General features: G+C 28.8%; 1 protein-coding gene and 1 pseudogene across 5 annotated transcripts in view; both read right to left on the reverse strand.

Annotated features, from left to right (window-relative positions):
* The window catches only part of LOC107437870 (glucose dehydrogenase [FAD, quinone]), a 51821-nt gene that overhangs the window by 28335 nt on the left and 2296 nt on the right, over nucleotides 1–21190 (reverse strand). The window contains exon 1 of one of the 4 annotated variants that reach the window (XM_087160407.1): nucleotides 18951–19046. The exons of 1 other annotated variant lie outside the window; for it this stretch is intronic. The gene's annotated coding sequence lies outside the window, so the exon portion shown is untranslated. Of the gene's footprint in view, nucleotides 1–18865; nucleotides 19047–21190 lie in introns of those variants that run through there. 2 more of the 4 variants (XM_071180392.2, XM_087160401.1) reach the window with 2 other exon arrangements.
* On the reverse strand, nucleotides 4360–19864 carry LOC122269275 (glucose dehydrogenase [FAD, quinone]-like; annotated as a pseudogene). The gene is made up of 10 exons (XR_015428701.1): nucleotides 19860–19864; nucleotides 17340–17587; nucleotides 16079–16209; nucleotides 14156–14323; nucleotides 10465–10615; nucleotides 10175–10323; nucleotides 8289–8302; nucleotides 7406–7644; nucleotides 6291–6513; nucleotides 4360–4513 (listed from the first exon to the last, which is right to left on the reverse strand). The product of XR_015428701.1 is annotated as a glucose dehydrogenase [FAD, quinone]-like (transcript).

A 21190-nucleotide genomic window follows, 5' to 3' on the forward strand; every position in this document is an offset into this window, starting at 1 on the left:
ATACCGTAAATTCTGAACTGTTTATGCTGTGTTTTATTTTTTGTACAGGAGAACAATGAGTATTTAAGTGTGATTTATAGACATCATAAACCAAGTCTTTATTGCTTTTAGTAATGTCAAATGCAGTTTTTATTTCTTAAATGTCTTTTTTAAACTGTATGAATTGAAGGTTATGCTTAAGTGTTTTAAGATTGCATGTTGTTTTCATTCATGTATAAAGGGAAGTGTTTATTCCCATGTTAGCATTTGGAAGTGTGTGGAATTATGTTTTTTGAAGATTTAGAGTTGCAATAAAAATGAGTTTTAAATGTTAAGAGTTTCCTGTAATTCATTCGATACTTGCCTACTGTATAACCTGGGTAACCGTTACTAAAGTTAAATTTAGAGATCACAGCTAGAGGGGTAACGGTACAGTTCTAATACTATAAAAAAACATGAATATTTGAAATTATTTTAGTTACCTTATTTTAGCTCTTTAACTCAGCACTAATTAATTTATCTATTAAACAATAATAAAACAATAAAGTTTTAAAAAATCTTAAATATTTATAATTTTTTCTACACATTTTATAACAATTGAAATAAACCATAATTTTAAATTAATTTTAAACGATTGTGATTCCACAATAACTCATCTTCTAAATTATAACTAATACGAGTAACTTATACGAGTAAACATAAGCAGTCCTCAAATGCTTTCTTGAAAAATACTTTCTCATGGAATATTTTATGAAAACAAATGAATTGAAACGATTATTTCAGTTATAAAAGCACTTTTATTTACATTTTTGGAAAATTAATCATGAGTAAAATACGTTAAAGAGCAATTTTTTGCTTTATGAAGTTTTAGTCTAAATCGACATTGAAATAAAGAATTCCAATAAATTGAAACGAAATGTCAAACTTTTAATGCAAATACTTCATTTTCTTTTATACTGCCAATTATATTCTAAAATAGCTATTATTAGTTGTAAAGAGTAGGGTGGAGCAAAAACAATGTTGGAATTTTATTTGAATTTGGTAAAATTTACCACGTTTCCGGCTTCATGGGAAGACCAAAAGCTCAGTTATTTATACCAAAACACTTTAAAAGTAATTTTTATAAAATTGACAATAAGATATTGCTTTATAATATGTCTTAAAATTTTGCAAATGGGATAGTATTTGATAGCTTTTTGACATGATACTTTATTGCATGATACTTTATACATATATAAAATTTAATAAAAGCTACTATGGAAGCCTTGATAAGTTTTGATAAGGTTCTAAAAATTCTTAAAACTTTAAATTTGTTAACTTATGTAACTTAAATAAAAGAAAAATATACCAAAATATTAAATAATAGCATCACAAAAGGAGAATTGGAATACCTAATTTTCTAAAGTTTAACATGGCATATGGAAAATATAGCATCTGATGCATTGACACCTATAAGTATTCGCATATTCGAACTTCCTGAACTTTAAAATATGCTTCGGTCCGCACTAAGAGCTTAAGGCTAATATATAGTAAGTTATGATTATTTTTCATAATTTTTTTATTTATTTATTCATTCATTTATTTATTTATTCATTCATTTATTTATTTATTTATTCATTTATTTTTTTTTTGCTTTGTGCAAGAAAATTTAAATCTAATGACATTATTTTACCGGGAATACAGAATTAATCCAGCGGCAAAAATCAGTTAATGCCAGAAAAGTTGACGTATAAGAAGATTGCGATTGAAAAGCAGATCTTAAAAGTTGAGTTGATTGAACCTATTTTTAGTGTGAAGTCTTTTCATTATCCAAATTTATCCATGCTATGAATGCAGCTAAAGTGATGCATTAACAAACTGACTTCATTTATGAAGATAGAAAAATTATTATTTAAATCAATAATGCAACGTAAGTTACCTTAATAGCGGATCCACTCGGATCACTTGTACATTCCATTTTAGCAACCTGTGATATATTTACGTCTTATAAGGGTCACCGAATGACCCTGCTAAGACGCAAAGTTAGGACGTGAATATGTCACATCTTTGTCATACAGTGACATTACTGGGCAATTAAATGGTTCATTGTGGTTTCGTATTGGCATCCCAAGAACCTTTTTTAACCTATTCGTAAAATCCACACGTGACTTCACAAGGGAGTCACCATGAGTTTCACATATTTTCTGCTATTTGGTAACGGTGCTGTGTGGGTTATGGTCACTAATCCAACATGGTCGTACAAAAAAGCTACGTTATAATTTTAAAAAAAAAAACTATCTGTCATTAAATTAATTTTCGAAAACTGCTACAGTAAATATTATTGAAAAACTTTTAATACCTAATAACAATCAATTTAACTCATTATTAATTTATTATACCCCCCAATGATACTCAAATAAAACCTTCTTTAATGACGTTTTTAATTACTATATATACATCCAAATGTCCTGAAAATTTGATCACTTGTTTTTCCAACTGTAATGTATTATGTGCCCAATAAATATCTTTCTGTTATTTGCATTCCTTCCTGGAGTAGCAATTCTAATGGCTACTAGTATATATATATATATATATATATATATATATATAAAAACATATGTATATATATGTATATATATATATATATATATATATATATATATATATATATATATATATATATATATATATATATATATATATATATATATATATATATATATATATATATATATATATATATATATATATATATATATATATATATATATATATATACATACTACTATTACCTTTTTTTTGAAGGAATAGAATGGAATGGGCTCTGGTTCATAAAGTCAACACTATGAAGGAAGCAATATTAATTAAATGGTTTGTTCCTAATTTAAGTCTGTAATTTAAACTCTACAACGATTACTTAATTGAATGTTGTTGTTTTTTTGCAATTTAATTTCAAATTTTTATTTATTTATTTCTATAATTAATTAAATTTTCTTCCTATTAAGGGTTTTGTTAATTAAATTTTAAAAATAAAATTTTAGTAACAAGATTTTTCTTATAGTTGGGCAGCACTGAAATGTAATTTTCTTTAGATATTTTTGACCAAATATGTTTTTAAAATTATTTGGTATGATTTAAGCTATAAGAACTGTTTTTTTTTTTTTTTTTTTTTTCTTGGCGAATTTTTGTTAACTGTTAAATTATTTTCTGCTTTCTTTTATCTTTTATCTTTCATATTTTACGATAATAAATTGCCTTTAAATATTTGGCTATAAGTTTTGAATCTAAAATTTAAATAGTGTTGAAAATATTTGAAATTATTTAAGTGAAAGCAGTCTCAAAATTTCCATCTTATTTCCGATCATAATTGTGATGCCATGTCTTCAGATCATCCTAAAGTATGTTTCCCAGACCATCGCCCATATCCTATTGTGCAGCTCTAGGGCGACGTAAATAAAGTACTGTTTAAATTGCTTAAAACTCAACCTATTCAGTAGTTTGAAGTTAATACGTTGTTTCCTAAATCATACCGGTGCGAATTAGAACTGCACACGTGGTACGATTTATCCAATTACATGACGTTTTAGACAGAGTGCTATTTCAAGCATCAAACAATAGTTAACTAGTAAGGAAAAGAGTAGAACGTAACAAAATTAAAATTACTTAATGTATTTAATATTCTTCGCACAACTTTAGTTTAACTAAGTCTTTATTCCGGATATTCGAAAATTGTATTAAAGACTTGTGTAGCTGATTAATTTGAATAAAAGCTTAACGCAAGTACACAGCAACTTTATGCTTCTGCATAGACTTCCATATGAAAATAACTTCCTAATTTATCCTAAAACGTTCTGTACATAATGCTTAAAGATCTTTTATTTTCTATGTTGTCAGTGTTTTCGATTGAGACTTTTTTTCTCTGTTTAAGATAGAGCTTTGTAATTTTTGTAGATATTTTCATAAGTGATTTAAAATATTTAATATGAATGCGTTTGATTATGTGTATGGATTTGTGTGTTCTGTGTATTTTTTAAAAAAACAAAGTAAACTAATGTATTTAGAATTTTTTATTTTTAGTTTGGCGATCTTAGCTACAAAGATATTTAAAGTTCAGCAACGAACCAGAGACCGCACAAACTTTCGCTCATCAAATATCAAGAAATGTGAATCATTTGAAAAACTTAAAGAATATTAAATATTAAGTAATTTTGAAAAGTTTAAAAAAAACTTCAAATTTTATAATTTTTCACTGGTATTTTTAATTTATAGCTTTTAAAGTGATACATTGTTTTTTTCTTCTGAAACTCTAACTAGTATAATAGGAAAAAAGCAATTATTACTTTTAGTATTACTGTCCTCAAAAATATGTTTTGAAAAAAGGTACCTTGTAAGATAAAAAAAAAATTAAGCTTAAGCTTTACAATAGTTAATGCTAGATTTTATAATATCTGCTGCCTTTTCAGCCACCATGATGACTGGAGCGTTAGTGTTTCCTGAAGGAATGATAGGCATGATTGAGGCATCAACAACACGAAGACCTTGAATTCCTTTCACCCTAAAAACAAATAAAATAGAAATTATGCTATTAGCTGAAGTAAAAAATGATTGCTTTACCTGTGCAATTGCAAACTATAAATTAAGTTCTAAGATTTAATTTCATCGACCAACAAAACAAGATTGATAGCAGAAGGAATCTGAGAAATTTAGAAAGATGATTATTAGAATCATCTTTTAAGTTTCGATCTTCAATTAAACCTATTTTAATGTTTAATACATTCGTCTTCCTCTAATGCGATTTGTAAGATTTTGATAATGTTTTTCCCTTAGCTTAATTATTAGTATTCGACCCTTCATGTGTATATTTCCTTTTTCATTTTTGCTAGTGGTTCTAAAAATGCATATTAAGGGAACACCATGCTATTTTACCAATATTTTTGTTTTAAGTTTATAAAGTAACTAAAATAGGAATTAAAATATGCATACAAGAAATACTAGTTGCTCCATTTTGTGAAAATATGGATTGAAATTTTAAGTATTTAATAAGTAACATTTAGACAAATATATATAACGTAAATTTTCACAATTTTATATTGTTTAATTTAGCTGATATACATAAAAAGCAAGATAAAAGCACAAATAAAGCCACAAAAAAGACACATTATAGATTCTGTCCAGTAAGGAAGAAAATCTTCGTCAATGTGAGTGCATGGAAGGGAGGATTGAAATATAGAGGTGGAGAAGAAAACTGCTAACGAGTTACAAAAAAAACATTAATGACAAATAAATAAAAACCATTTTTTAAAGAAATGAAAATTGTTAAAGTAATACGTAATCTTTTGTTAATAAGTAATTTCAGAACCATTAGCAAAAATAAAAATAATAATTTTAGAAAAACACAACGAGCGAAAAATAAGCAAAATAAATTTTTATCAAATTGCGCGAAATTGTTCACCATTATATAAATAGGTTTGCAAAATCAAAAAGTTCCTGAGAAATTAAATTTCAAAAAAAAAGTTAAATACTTAAAATTCGACTGATTTCTCACAAATTTTGTATTTTGCCATGTAAAATTATATTTTTGTAAATTCTTCAAAAAATTTTATACCTTTACAAAACTTGACCATTATTAAAAAAAAGGATATATAGTAAATATTAACTAAGATTTCTTTTTTGCAAATCAATATCTCTGGATAACCAAATTTTATAATTGTGTGCAAAAATTTTCAATTCGCTTAAAAAGCTCTCGAGATATAGTGAAATACGCGAAAAATAGGATTAACATTAAGGGATCAAAACTTTGGAGAGTACTCCTGAAAAACTACTGCGACCATATTTCCAAATTGCGGCTACTTCCTATATTTTGGGGGTCAAATATCCTAACCCGTCAAAGAGAGGGTATGTTTATTCAGCGATAGTACGTTTTTGTGTCTGATTTCGTAAATTGAAATATAGCCTGCACTTCTTAATTAGCATATTTGAAGTTACCCCCTCGAGCTATTAAGATTGAGTCCTGGAACGTGAAGATCCGATCATTAGATCAAAAGTAATTCAGGGTTGCCCTTTTCTTTATTTTGCTCACTGTACACTAAATATTTTGTAGATAGGTTCAGAATTGTGAATTTGCAGCAGGTACCTTCTGAAATATAAACATTCTGCTTTTTTAATACATAATGACTACAATAAAAGTTATACGCAAAGCATTTCATCCGACGAAATTCAAGCATTCGTATTCTACTTAAGATGCATTTGGATAAAATTAAAATGATAAAAATGTATTGCCAAGGAAACACAAATTATTATTCTGAATTTCATTAGTTCAAAATGTTTATTACCTTAATAGTGGATCCACAACGGTACTAGGATCTTTTGGATCTCCCATTTTAGTAGTACTCACTGGATGACCCGTTGTAATTGCTACGGATTGAGCAACACACCTGAAATAATCATCTCCATTTATTTCAAACTGTTCACAACCTGGATATGTTGTGCTGAATGGCTTTGATCCTACTTTCTCCATTGATTTACTCGTCCCAATTTTATAGCATAACTTCATTCCTAATCAGCCAAAAATTGAGAATAGTAAGAAAACTGCAAAGTGTGCATAAAACTATAGAAACTTTTTAAAGATTTATATGTGCTCAAACACGTATTTTGTATATTTATATATTTCTATTCTATTTTTTGTCCACCTTTTGGTGGTACAGTGAAACCCGTGTTAGCTAATCACTTGAGGTGCACTGCTTTAGGATAAATTTACACTGGTGGTCAGTTTATAGAAGATAATGAGTCATCGTTCTTTTTTATAATTTCTCATATCTTCTTATTCTTACATATTGTCAACCGAATTAAAGAAAATTAAAATCAGATTTTTTGTAAACATGCGCATAAGTTTTATTTAGCAAATACTCCATAAATCTTAAGAAAGGAAATTAACTATCAGAATGATTTACAATTCGTTACATATTGAGCTGATTTGTCTTTTTAAGGAAAATCCAACAAAAAAATTTTATTAGTCTTGCATACAAGTTATTTGTTGCATGTATGCATAATTTCTTCAAACGTCATTACACAAGAACTTATGTAATTAAAAAGAATTAACATTTTATTCATTTAATTAACGTTTTATTCATTCAATCAATTTTGAGTACTTTTTTGCTCTTGCAAATATCTTTGATATAAATTTACAAATTCCTTCGTTGCACTAATAAATTTCCAGAAGAAAAACAAATTGGGGGGAGTCAGGAGTTTAGAATAGCATTCATTATTATTCAGCAAATTTGCTTTAATTCAGTGGTCAGCGCACAAGATAGGCAGGTGGTTAAATTATAAAGGTTATCTTTTTATTATATAGATAACTTCGGCTCTTGGATAGAGGTCAATTTACAAGAGTGTTCAATTAGACACATTTTATTGTATTTTGAAGTTTTATTTTTCAATAGCAGATTACCTTCAACCACAGCATCCAAGTCACTAGGATCAGCGAAATAATTTGGATCTATAAGAGGGGGATCAAATGGGTTGGCTGATTGGAGTGTGACGGTTCCTCTACTGAGAAAGACAAAGTTGAGAAAGACAAAAATACGCTGGTTTGTCACTATAGGGACCATATATCTGCTCATAAGCCTGAAAGTGTAACTCTCCGTTAGATTCATTTTATGTATAACGAAGAGGCTACAGTTTTGTTCGCTTTTAGCTCACTAACTCCCGTAATTGCCTCTTATTCATCGACATATTTCAAACAAAAAAGGGGATCACATTGCTTATAAAAGAGAATTATTTAATTTATTTCAGAGCATTTTGTAATTGAGTAAAACGTGACTGAAATTATTGATTATTTAGATTTGAAGAAAATGCTAATTGTGCGTGATCGCACAGTAAGTGATGAATGAAAAGTAATTTTACTTGTTGGCAATAAATAATAATAGCCATGCCAAAAACAGCTTTTATCATTTTTTTAGTCTTTTGAATTTAAAAAATTGTGATATATATAGGGTAAACCAACCAGTTGATAATTCTCCAACTGATTATCAAATCCCTCTTTACTTCTCATACATTTTTCTCTAGACCTTCGCATTTTCGAGAATCTAAGTCTTATCTTCTAGCATAGCAAAATAAAAAATAACGTAAAAAAAAAAAAAAAAAAAAAAAAAAAAAGCGAAAAAGTCATTTGATTTTACCAAATTTCAACTCTGTATTTTTGTTTGCAGAGTGGCTCACGAAGTATTTTCACCACAAGATTCACAAACTAGTTATCGAATGTTATTTTTTTTTATTCAATCGCATTATCTGTACATTTTTCTACACTCTTTCGTAATTTCAAATTTCTGTGCCTTATAACTTTCGCCTAAAAAAAACATAATATAATAGTAAAGACCAAACACTGCAGTAGAGGTGACGCTTATGTTTTTCTAAATATAGAAAAAAGTGCTTTAAACAATAGAAAAATTAAACTTTATAGGATTTTTGTTCTAATTTCTTAATTACCAGTACCAGGTCTAAGCAGATTCATCTTTTCGTCTTATTTTGAAAAATGAACTAAAAGTATTCCGACATTCAAAGAAGATACTAACCCTATTTTTCGAAGATCTGTCTCCAAGGAAAATAAAAACGCCATAGTTTAAGTGCCTTGCACTTGAAGCAATGTGATGATTTTAAACTATATATATAATCTTGCCGTGAAGAATTATCTGTACTTTAGAACAGACAAATAACTTGAATATGTTAAAAGATATTAAGCTTTTTTAAAATTCGCCAATTTGATGACGTTTTTCGATCTAAATAAAAATTATCAAAACTACTGCCGTATTCTCAATTTTTGCAAATTTTTATGAGCCCTGGTAATGCATCATAGGAGTAAGTTTTTTAAATATTAAAAAGTTAGACCACAAACTCTTTTCATTTTCACTAAGCTGCAGCTTTTCTCCATATTGACGTTTTGCGGCATTTTCAAAATAAGCGTAGACAGCGCTGGGTTTAGATAGGCTAAACTTGACGCAACAGTTGCATTAAGAGTTGTTAAGTAACAAAAATTGTTAACAGTTGTTAAATAACAGTCAGGAGATCAAAACTATCAGATTTAAAGACGAAAACTATCAGGATTTATATGATTGCTAAAAATAAATGGGAAAATTTTTATCCCATACCAATCCTACTCGTGTCAAGCTCCTATACAACTGTTAAACTTTGAATTTATTTTTTATAAGTATATAAAAGATGCGAAATAATTCTAAAGTGGCTATCGTTATTTGAGAGTGGCAAAAACCATTAGAAAGTAATATCTAATACAATGAGTATATATCTACTATTTTTGATTGTTTACTTTTATGTTTTAATTCCTTTAAATCGCATAAATTTAAAATATTTCATTTTCCACATTGTCAATATTAAAAAATTGCAAGAGCTGCCGATCCCCCAGTTTTTGGTTTGTTAGATTCAATGTTACATTTTTGTTCGCTGGGGAAAAACTATAAGACTTGGAAGCTTAAAATTACGAAGTAAATTGAAATTACAGACAATGAAATTTTAAAAAAAATTTAAATTAGTTTTGAGAATTGTTCTAAAGTTATAACAAATGTAAATACTTTTATGGGAATTTTTCCCAGTTTTTTTTTCTTAATATTCACTTCTTATTCGTTGTTGTAGAGAATTTATATTTTCTTTACAAGATTTTTATTTTACAAACTCGCGCTCGAGTCAAAAGTAGCAAAAGAAGAGCGAGATAGAGAGAGGTCGAAAGTTACCACATATAAATCTCAACATTTATGAAGATCTTTTTTAAAAATAAAAATAATTAATATAGAACGATTAAAAAAACGTTATTTAATTGAATTGTAGTGAGTCTCCTAAAAAAAAAATTACTTCATGTTTATTTCTTCTCTTTGAATAACACAATCTGTATTCCTTAGTTAAAGACATTTTTTTTTCAAGTACAGATGAATATTTTGCGAATCTAGTTAATTCTTTATTTCGTTACGATTAACATATTTTACAATACATTGCTTCAAATTTCGTATTATTTTTAAAATAAAATTTTCTGGGTTATTTTAGTGGCAAATATAGACGTCTAAGGAAAAAAAACAATCATGAATGAGAAGCAATTACTAGGGTTAACGAGCTGAACTCCTAGTTTTAAAATAAAAACAGTTATTATTTACACTGTCATATTTATATTAAAGTGTTATTATACTGCTTAAAAATGTGAAACAATTAAATGTACCTCAGTAGTCAATCCAAACTGCGACTGAGCCATAGAAGCCGGAAATTCTATGACATAAATTTCAAAAGTAGGATCATCTACTTGTGGTCGTATAGATTTGCTATTTTAAAATCCCATCACTGACACGAATTCTATGGAAGAGAGAGGACCTGAAAAAAGTTATTGAAAATAAAAATTGCCATTTCGATGCAATACGTACTGCACTACGATATTTTAAGAAATAATCTAAAAAATATTCTTATTCTGTACAAAAAAAAAATTTAATTTTAAATTCCTGATAATACACAAACCTTTTCTATTATTAATGTAATCAATAATATTAGTAGTGTTAGATAGCTTCTCCGCTGCATTCTGAATACTTGAATCCAGTTCAAAATTTAACATAGCTCCACAATGTTCTTGCAAATTTTTTCCGACCGGCAAATCAGCAACTACTGGTATCTGAAAATCGAGTGCTTTTTAAACTTCAGGTTATACAATTAAATGCCACACCACTTTTAAAAATTAGTACCGTCATTCGGGGCTACTTTGTGCAGTATTTCGCAGTTTTTGAACTTTGACATGTAAAAAAACTATGTTAATTCAAACTTTAGTAAAATTTATCGATATTATATTCATAACTGGACTCAGACGAGTGAATTTGATAAATATTGGCATTATTTGTATGTAATATTTACGAGTAATAAGTCAAAACATACCTTGCACAAAGTAGCCCCCAAATGGGGCTACTTTGTGCAGCGATAGGAATTCAGTTTAATAATCATGTTTTTAGTAAAATATTGATATAAAATTGTTAAAAAAGTTAATTGTTGACATTTTTAAAGACAAAAACATCAAGATATGTAAAGATATTAGTTTGAAAATAATTTTCAGCCTTAAAAAACCATTTTTTTGAAGAATTTTTTTCTTAAAAAGAATGTTTATTTCAAAACATTTGAGTTTAAACAAAAGAAAACCATATACATTTTTAAACATTGAAATGGATGAAATTTTAAAAATAATAATTATTACATATTCATTAACATTTATAATATTGTTAAATTTGAACATAACATGCTTGAATGAACGTGACAGAACTTGCTCTTCAGTTTCTGTCAAAATTACCCGATGTCCTATAAAATATATTTTTATGTGTTAAATCGTTTGATTAAGTCATTAGAAAAATCTTTGTAGAAGAAAAATAATAGTTTACCAGGAAGTTTCACGTGTTTCTTGTGAATTTTATTAGAGATAGTATTTCTGTGGATTTTGTACTTCCGAGAAGCTTCTGCAATCGATATACCACCAATAACTGCTTGCAAACATTGTTGCAGCTTTTCTAAAGTGTAATCACGGTAGTTTCTCGTTCCAGGTATTTTTTTATAACGTCTGACCATTTTTCTGTCGAAAAAAGAAACGAATGAAACTTTGCACAAAGTAGCCCCAAAATGCATTTTTTTTCATTTTCCATTTATTTGTTATTAATTTTCAAATTTTTTTAACGCTAACATGTTATAATTGTTTATTAATATATAAATAAAAAATTTTGCACCTACGACAATTTTTTTATCAACGTCTTTGCATTTCACAGCTAAAGTTTCCATGCACACTTTTCGACATCCGACGTCCTCGGAAAGTTGCTGGCATTGGATGAATGAAACACACTCTGGGATTGTTTTAAAATTCGAAAAAATGTTTGTAGTAATAGAAGAGACTTCTATCTTCAAATTCCACACATTTTTAACGTGAAATAAACATAATACTGAATAGCAGCACTTGAGAAATGCCAAATTCCAATTTGCACAAAGTAGCCCCCGCTGCACAAAGTAGCCCCGAATGACGGTAATATATTACTATATTCAGATAATATAAGAAAATATATATATTATAATTATATTACAATACCATAAATACATGCCATTTTTCTCTCAATTCTATTTTTTGTATAGTACTTTCTTATGCGATATCGGAAAAAGATATCATACAAGTGATTTGTAACTGATCAAGTATTGTTATGTTTTAAGGATATTTAAAGTACTCAGACAGTTAATTTTTATTCTTCTATTTTCATGACTGGAAATTTTAAAAAAAAAAAAAAATAAATAAATTTTGGTTAAGTTGGATCAGCTAAAATCATGAGTGTCAAAAATGGAATTTTTTGGTTAGAATAAGTAATTTTAAGGTAAAAATTTAAAATTTTCGCAAGAATTTATGTTAATTCCTCTCTCTAGGCAGAATTATAAACTCACCCTAAACATTTTACAAAGAATTAAACTTTTACCTACTAATTTAGTGCGCTATAATTTTTAATAATAATTATAACATTGTAGCCAAAACATGGCTCTTGCGCCAAACATCTATCAATCAATTTTGTCAACATCAATCAATCAATTTATCAAATATGAATTAAATTCAAACTTAATTTATACTAAGTACTGAATTGAGATTGAAATTTGTATCAGTGTTATGCTGCATTTTTAGAACTGCCCGCATACATCGTATTAAGTTTTTCATTTTTATAGTCTCTTCAAGTGTTACGCAATTTATTTACAGGCTTAATTTCCTACTTTTTAAAATTTTATTTAATACAACGCGTTTTTGATTCTTCTTCGATAACTGCAAAAAAAAAGTTTATGTGAGTCCGTTGACAATGGACTGCAACCTTCAATATTTCACTTTTCCCTCCAGATCATTCGTTATTTTTATGGTGAGCCCTTGTTTCAGCAGCGCGTCTTTATAAAGCATGCAACAATTCAGTATCCCGCCAGATGTAAAGTATGTCTCACAATACAAAGTTTACATTTGCAAAAAGCCATGAAATGGTATAAGAATGGCATACAATTCAAAACAAATAACAAATTATAAAAATTCAGTGGAAGCTTGCTGACAATCGGAGTTTGCTTGTTGAATGACAGCGCTCCGTCCTCACATAGCACTTCAAACCTAAGCATTACTCAAAAGTTTCAAATAGAAAATTTCGGACCATCCGCCATACAGCCCGGATTTATTCTTTTACCTGAAAAACCATCCACCAGGACAAAACTTTCACTACGGTGCTGAGAACAAAACTGAAGTTGAAATGTGGCGGCTAAATTCTATGACTGTGTTATACAAAATCTCGTACCCAGAATTAATAAATTCTTTTTTAATGGCGGCAACTATCTCAAATAAGGCATGTAGCAATAAAGAAATTGTAATGCACATTTAATCAATTAAAGTTTCCTCAAGTGAGTAATGCAGCATTGTATCTTTGCTTTTCGAAAACGCGTCGTATATTTAACTTTTTTTTTACGTGAATCGCATTATTTTTGTTTTTATATTTTCCCAACGTTTCTAGCAACTCTCGCAGACAAAATTATTTAACTGTTCCTGTTATATTTATGAGAATATCTTATTTCTTTCAAGCGATTTTGCTTGATAAAGTTAGTCAGCAACAGTAATTCGCCATTAATATGTCTCCATTTAAAAAAAAATAAAAAAATAAAAAATATATACTATTCAAGAGATAGCATTGTTCTGGAACTATGCACAACTAAAACGCCCCGCTTACCTGCTTCTTCTCAAAATCTTCGAGAATCTCAAAAATATTCTTTATTAAATAAAATTAAATAATTAAAAGCATCTCGACTCTAGAAAAGGTTATTTAAAAGCACTATCGAAATTTTATTTTAATGAAATATTGAAATATATAATTTGTTTTTCTTCCTTTTCAATTCTAATGTGTGTGTTTAAGTTCGAATTTTCGTTTGTTTCTTAGAGATTTCTTTATTAAATAAAATTAAATAATTAAAAGCATCTCGACTCTAGAAAAGGTTATTTAAAAGCACTATCGAAATTTTATTTTAATGAAATATTGAAATATATAATTTGCTTTTCTTCCTTTGCAATTCTAATGTGTGTGTTTATGTTCGAATTTTTGTTTGTTTCTTAGAGATTTTTCAAAATTAACAAAAGGCACCTTTGCCTAAAATAATTGCATTTTAATCCGATTTCGCTACTCACACCATGTTTTTCGAGCTCTTCCCTTGGACCAATTCCTGACAACATTAGCAATTGAGCAGTATTCGTTGAACCAGCTGACATTATAACTTCTTTCTTAGCCTTCACGGAATAAGTTGTGCCACTTACATCATACGAAACACCCACAACTTTGTTATTCTCGATGAGGATCTACAAATGAGACGAAAAGAAAGGCTTATAAGTTTTCTACTAACAAAAAAAAGAGATTCGATTTTCTCCATGTTGAAATTATATAAACGCAATTTCCTTATTTATGAAGCAACTAATAAACATTTTTGAATACTTTTTGATTCTATAAAATATATTTTGTTGAACTTAATAAACAGAGTTTAATTTTAAAAATAACTTTGATTACTTTTTTCCACTTTCAAAGTGTTTAAAGTTTAAATTTACAAAAATATTTACGGCTGAAAAAATTAAAATTTCGTAGCATGGTTCAATAAAACACATATCAGTAAATAGAAAGAAAAAAATATTTAAAAAAAATACATGCATGGAAGAATATGGTTAAGATGGAAAAAAAAGTCCCATTTCTGACTGTGAAAGAGACATTTCCTTAGATAATTTTTAAAAATTAAAAGCATTTATTACATATGTACCGTTAAATCCCTTTTTTAAGAAAGATATATATGAAATAAATTTAATCCGTACACCTTGCTTTTAAAAAATACACTTAAAATAAGAACACATATCTTTTTTTTAATTATTATTACAGTCGCGTATACTAAATAATTTATAAAATGACAAAATAGAGGACCAAAAAAGTAATGATGTTTTCTTTCTGTTATTGACCATCGAACGTAAAATTCGTTAATCATAAAAATTAGAATGAAACATCATTAAACCATAAAAATTAGCTAATTCTTTCATTCTTGGGACAAAGAAATAGAATATTCTGGTTTTCACAATAATAGTTCTTACTACTAGACATTTAATTTAAATACGAATCTGAAATGTAAATTTTACCAAATAAATGGCTATTATATAATGCTCTAAGGCAGTGTTCCACAACCGACGGTCAGCGGACCGGTACCGGTCCGTGGATCAAATGGTACCGGGCCGCCCATTTCATTGAAACTGACTTTAAATTCCTTGGTTTATACCCAAAATTAAAAATATCTGGTAAGGAATGGATCTGCGACCCATTTGTCAACAAATCGGGCGAATCTAGCATGTTTGTGCAGGAAGAAGGTCAACTGCTGGAGATTGCAAATGACGGCGGCCTTAAAACTACGTTCTGCCGGTGTTCTGGATTAAAGACATGGCAGAATACCCCGAGATTGTCACTACAGCACTTAAATCCTTGTTGCCATTTCCAACAACCTATCTGTATGAAGCGGGATTTTCGGCAGTAACAGCAACCAAAAGAAAGCATCGGAATAAACTGGACTTAAGCAACACACTTCAGGTGTCATTGTTACCGATTACCCCCCAGATGGAACAGTCTCATTGCAAAGGGTTCTCATTGATTTAAGGTTCTAGTAAGTTAAAATGTTACATCACTTCATATTTATTTTTTGGTGCAACTGTATTTTATTTTGAAGGCATGTTTGAATACAATTTAATTAAAATTAATAAGTCAAAATAATCAAAAATATAAACAATCAACCCCCTAGAGGGCCGCGGTAAAATTATCAAACGTTGACAGGTCCGCGGTGATAAAAAGGTTGGGGAACACTGCTCTAAGGTATCATGATAAAATTACTAAATTTAAATTCCTTTCCTACCAAACGAAATGGTAATAAAACGATTTTGGTAAAATTAACCAATTATGGTTAATTTTATCAAAAGTAATTCTCAAAGCACATCAGTAAGAACATCGTACTTTCTGACTTTCTCATAAAGCCATAGTTTAACCATACTTTTTTTTCTCAGTAAAATAAAAAGTTATCAGCATCATTATACCTTTTTGACGAAGGCGTTTGGCAAAATATGTAGATTAGTCCTTTTTTCAGCAGGTACTAAATAAGCCTTGGCTGTGCTGCAACGCTGTTGATTGCGTATAGTGGCTTGAGGATCATAAAAACCTATAAATAAATTTTAATATTTTTATTATATGCTGTGTATAATGGGCAAATCTAATCGATGACAGAAATCTAATCGATGAGTATGTGGGGATTATATATTATAGATTATGTCAACCTTCATCTATCAAAAGGTTCCTCGTGATAGAATCAAGTTAACATGTCTTATATACTAGTGATTTGGTATTTAATATTTATAGTGGTAGTTACGCCACATTACTTCCCTTCCAGAATTTTATCTGCGATAGAATTCGATGAACGAATACCACTAGTTGATTCATGCTGTCAATTTATTTTTATCCATTTTGCTCATTATATTTTATCTTCATATCATTTCGCTCATTTTTTTTTTCAATATTGTTTATTGACCGGGAGACTTTATTACTTCACCGGACTTTTTTCTCTTTCTTTGAGCAGTATATTTTTAAGCAAATCAACTGTTTAATGTGGACCATCCTTCGATATTAGCAAGTTCTTATCACGTCCGCAGGTCACCAATGTGGGGATTATATATTACAGACCATGTCAACCTTCATCTATCAAAAGGTACCTCGTGATAGAATCAAGTTAACATGTCCTATATACAAGTGATTTGGTTGGTTGATTGGTGTCGTATCCTCTATTGAATCATATTTCATGGTGTGCTTGAATAGTTTTTGGTATTTCTATGGCATTAAAAGAATACAAATCCACTTCTGTGGGGTAGTTTAAGAGGTGAAGGCCTGCAGCGACTGCAGGGCAGTTAAAAACATGATATGGTGTCAGTTCCACATTAAGAAAGTTGCCACAGTTTTGATATTTTCTAGTCTCATCTGTAGAAATTTTCATGTTTTTATGATGTTTTGTTCTTAGTCTGATGAGAGTAGAGGCTGTCTTCCTATCAATGTCAAGATTAGTTATTTGATCGTGGGCTTTGATTTTTAAAGGGGTGAATAGTCTTGACTTTGCAAAAGCATTTGCATCTGCCAACGTGGTTGGGATATAATTTTGATTGAGATCTCCGGCATTTTTAGCCAAGGAATCAGCTATTTCATTGAGCTCTAGGTTCACATGGGCGGGAATCCACTGCAAGAAGCATTTTTTCCGGAGACGCTGAAGTTGTCCAAGTTGTTCTATGATATTCAGGATTAGGCTTGAGGTACCTTTGCTGAGGGCCTGTAAGGCAGACCTGCAGTCGCTGAAGATGGTGATACCACTAAGCTGCTCCGAAGGTTCAAGATTGATGTACGTTTCGATTGCCGTAGAAATGGCTATCAATTCTGCCGTAAAATTAGATGCGATTTTTCCAGCACCAGTTGCGATCTCTCGTTTTTGATCATCAGGTAGGAGCAGTACCACTCCCGCACCTCCGTTGGTGAAAGTGGAGTCAGAAGATCCATCGGTAAAAGCCCTGACATGTGTGATTTGGTATTTAATATTTATAGTGGTAGTTACGCCACAAGTATTACGTACAAATATACAATCGTAATGATTGGAGAGGTGGACATTACATATTCTTATTAGTAAGTGCCGATAATCTTTTAAGACATGAAAACATATTTCTAGACAATCACAGAAAATTTTTATTTAAATTATAAAAATTAAATATATTAAATAAAAAGTTGTTTCAATCGAAAGGTGAACGTCTTTTCCGTAGCATCTCACATTCCCCTGATTATTTAACTCAATTATTGAAAAACATTGTTTATTTTTTATGTATAGTTTTTGTTTTTAAAAAAATTGATAGACCTTGACAACGTTTCGTCAGATTTTAATAACGTTTTTGTAACATATTCATAAGATTCTGAGCACGAAAATCTTATACACAAGATGATGTTCAGATTTTTTCAAAAAGGTTGCTTAAGTTTCATAAATAAAGATTAGAAATGAATTCTTTACGTTTGAGAAGTCTCCATAAATTACTGGCGAAGTCATAAAAATATGCATTTATTTCAAACACCAAAGTTGGAAATCTTAAACTGCGAAAAAAAAGAAGAAAAAACAATAAGTATAAAAAATGAATCTATTTTTCCTTCTTACACTAAGAAAATTTTAACTCCAAAACGGTTTCTATGACACTATTAAAACTTTTCTTGTATAGTTGCCGCTAAATTAAATACCCAATACGTGGCGAAGAAAAAGGATTTGGTCCTTACGATTTTTTAATACAGAAGGATACTGATCATTAGGAAAGGTATAGGTAAAAAACATGCTTTGCAGTAATTAAAAAGTAAAAATTAAAAGGTTATGAGATTAATAATATTGCATTTTTAAAATGCAGAAAAAGTATTCTTTTATTTTAAAAACTTAAAAATGAAACATAACTAGAAAAAATATTGTAACTATAAAAAATATATATTCAGCAAAAAACATTTTCGAAAAAATTAAAAATTATTTAATATTTTGCTGCGTAATGCAAATTTCCTAGTTTCTTCTGTTCTTTCTCTGGTTGACTTCAAATATTTCTTTATATTTTTTAAGATGCATACAGTTTCTCTCACTCAATTTATTAGGCGAAAAAATTTTTATTCAGAACTTTATCCTAAGACATTTCTATATTATAAAAAATAGGATTTAGAACAATTATTTCCTGCTAGATTTCTTATTAATTTTAATTCGATCATGAAAAAAATAAACTTATTTTGAAATAAATTTGATGAACATTTAAAAATAAGGAAAATTTATTTACCAACGTTTTACCTTACCGCTAGAAACAAGTTTAACCAAACTAAATGTAGTTAAAATCAGAATAATTTCCCTTAGACTATGCATACCTTAGAACAGGACATCTGTATAAATATATTGCAAATATTAATTGATGTATTGTTATTTATTCCGCAGTGAAATATAATTTATTGTTTCATATTGCGCTAAAATGCATTTAACTGTGAACATCTTGACATATCCAGAATTTCCTAAGTATTCATATTACAAAATGTTGCATTTTAAGCATTCCGAAGTATTTTAAATATTCACGTAAATAAAATGCATAACTTGCATATGAAGTTGAATGCATACTAATCTAATGCAGACTAAGTTACAAACGATTAAATCTATAATTATTTATTTGCCGACCAGGTGGCCAAGTGGTTAGAGTGCCTGACTGCGGAGCCAATGGTTGCGGGTTCGAATCCCGCTCAGAGCATGAATGTTTGTTTCTCTCTCTGTGTTCTATGTCCTTTCTCCTTTGTGTGTGTGTGATTGTGTGTGAATGTGACCCGCCCTATAAACGGGTTTGTGGTTGTGCGACGTGGGTGACGCTGCTCCACCGCCGTGGCTTTGCCACGGGTGCCTACTGGGTATCGAGAAGAGAGTAGCAGTTTTGGCATTCCTGAGGTCAATGGGCCAATGTCCCAATTTCCCGCCATTAAAAAAAAATAGTTAATCATTTATTTCGCTATTTTTTAAACTCAACTAAACTTTATAATTTTCTATTTATTGGAAGTAAAGAGTGTCAAACTACGTGATGATAAAAGTTATAAATTTACAAAGCTGTTTTAATAAACAAAGCAATCAATAGTCCTAACAGTTTCTCTCATAGTAAATATTGTATATCAATAATAAACATACAATATTTTTATCAATTAATAATTATTTTAACAGGAAATATAATAAATAGTACATTAATTTTTACGTGTTCTAATACTGTAAAGAAACTGGCATGAATATTTGAAACTAGTTACCTCATTTTAGCGCTTTAACTCAGCACTAATTAATCTATCTTTTAAACAATACTAAAACAATAAACCTTTAAAAAATCTTAAATATTTATAATTTTTTCTACACATTTTATAACAATTGAAAAAAACTATAATTTTAAATAGATTTTAAACTTTTTTAATTCCATAATAACTAAATTTCCGAAATAATGAATATTATATTTAGAAGAAAAAATTAAAGGAAAGTTACTTATTTAATAACTTATACGAGTAAACATAAGCAAATGCCTTCTTGACTGCCACGATTGAAGTCTTCAAGTGCTTTCTTGAAAAATACTTTCTCATTGAATATTTTATTAAAACAAATGAATTGAAAAGATTATTTCAGTGAGAAAAGCACTTTTATTTAAATTTGTGGACAATTAATAATGAGTAAAATATGTTAAAGAGCAATTTTTTGCTTTAGGAAATTTTAGTCTAAATCAACATTGAAGTAAATCATTCCAATAAACTGAAACGAAATATCAAACTTTTAATGCAAATACTTCATTTTCTTTTCTATTGACACATATGAAAAAGCTATTATTAGTTGTAAAGATTATACAGTAGGGTAGAGCATAACAATGTTGGAATTTTACTTGAATTTGGCAAAATATATCGTGTTTCTGACTTTATGGAAGAATAGAAGCTCCGTAATTTATACCAAAGCGCTTTAATAGTAATTTTTATAAAATTAACAATAAAATATTGTTTTATAATATGCCTTAAAATTTTGTAAATGGGATAATATTGGGTAGCTTTGACACGATACTTTTTTGCATGATACTTTATTCATATGTAAAATTTAATAAAAGCTATTATAGAAGCTTTGATAAGTTTTGATAAAATTCTAAAACTTCTTCCAACTTTAAATTTTATAACTTATAAAAAATGAGAGAAAAATATACCAAAATATTGAATAATAACATCACAAAAGGAGAATTGGAATACATAATTTTTTAAAGTTTAACATGGCATATGGACACCCAGGCACCTTTAAGTATTAGCATTTTTGAACTTTCTGAACTTGAAAATATACTTCGTTCCACACTAAGAGTTTAAAGCTAATATATTTTTAGTTATTTTTAATTTATATTTTTTTTTTTTTTTTGGCTCTGTGCAAGAAAATTCAAATCTAATAATTAATTTACCTGAAATACAGAATTAATCCAGTTGCAAAAACAAGTTAACTCCAGAAAAGTTGGCATATGGAGATCCAAAAGCAGATCTTAAAAGTTGCGTTGATGGGACCTATTTTTAGTGTGAAGTTTTTCCATTAGCTAAATTTATCCATGCTATGAATGTAGCTAAAGTGC

This window comes from Parasteatoda tepidariorum, chromosome 1, assembly GCF_982258835.1.
Source record: "Parasteatoda tepidariorum strain Cologne lab strain chromosome 1, Ptep-v5.0, whole genome shotgun sequence".
In the NCBI taxonomy this organism is placed as follows: Eukaryota; Metazoa; Arthropoda; class Arachnida; order Araneae; family Theridiidae; genus Parasteatoda; species Parasteatoda tepidariorum.